Source organism: Cololabis saira, chromosome 18, assembly GCF_033807715.1.
Source record: "Cololabis saira isolate AMF1-May2022 chromosome 18, fColSai1.1, whole genome shotgun sequence".
NCBI classification, from domain to species: Eukaryota; Metazoa; Chordata; class Actinopteri; order Beloniformes; family Belonidae; genus Cololabis; species Cololabis saira.
The window spans coordinates 35,328,974-35,329,921 of NC_084604.1; positions in this window are offsets into that span (position 1 = coordinate 35,328,974).

A 948-nucleotide genomic window follows, 5' to 3' on the forward strand; every position below is an offset into this window, starting at 1 on the left:
TATTTATTCCTCTTAACGCTGTAAAGAGTCATCAGACAGAACCACGTTTGTAACATGACTCATGGTTTTATTTTGTGCCTTGAGCTGCTGAACACGTGCTTTAATGACGAGTCACTGATGGTGTCGTTGCCGCGGTGACGAGAGTCCCATGGGGGAGTTTATTAATTATTTTTATGGTTTTAAATGTGAGTTTCTACCGTTAAACTCTCACGGATGCAAATTCTTACTGAAATGGTGCGGTTTTAAATCTGCTTTTGCTCTTTTCTTTTGTCTTTTTCTAAAGAAAGTATTTTCTGGGCTCCATAAATTTCTCTTGTTTTTGTTTTTTTTTTCTTCGTCTATTTTTAACGACGACCTTGAACTTTATTTTACTTGCTGCTGCAACCGAACTGTTTTCAAAGTGGGTTTTTTTCAATTTTAGTTTCTCCTCTGAATTCCCAGCCTGCTGATTCGCTCATAAGAAACTGAAGGTAGAGATTGAAATGTCTAATAAACTAAAGTATTTTGAATTTAAAATCTTTTTTTTTTAATGTTTGGATGTCTTTGCCTTCATTGATTATATTGGTGAATATTGAATATATATATATATATATATATATATATATATATATATATATAATTAATATATATATATATATATAATTAATATATATATAATTAATATATATATAATTAATATATATAATATATATAATATATATATTATATATATATTATATATATATTATATATATATATATTAATTATATATATATTATATAATATATATATATATTATATAATATATATATAATTAATATATATATATATAATATATATATAATATATATATAATATATATATTATATATATTATATATAATTAATTATATATATATAATATATATAATTAATATATATAATATATATAATATATATATTATATATATATTATATATATATTATATAT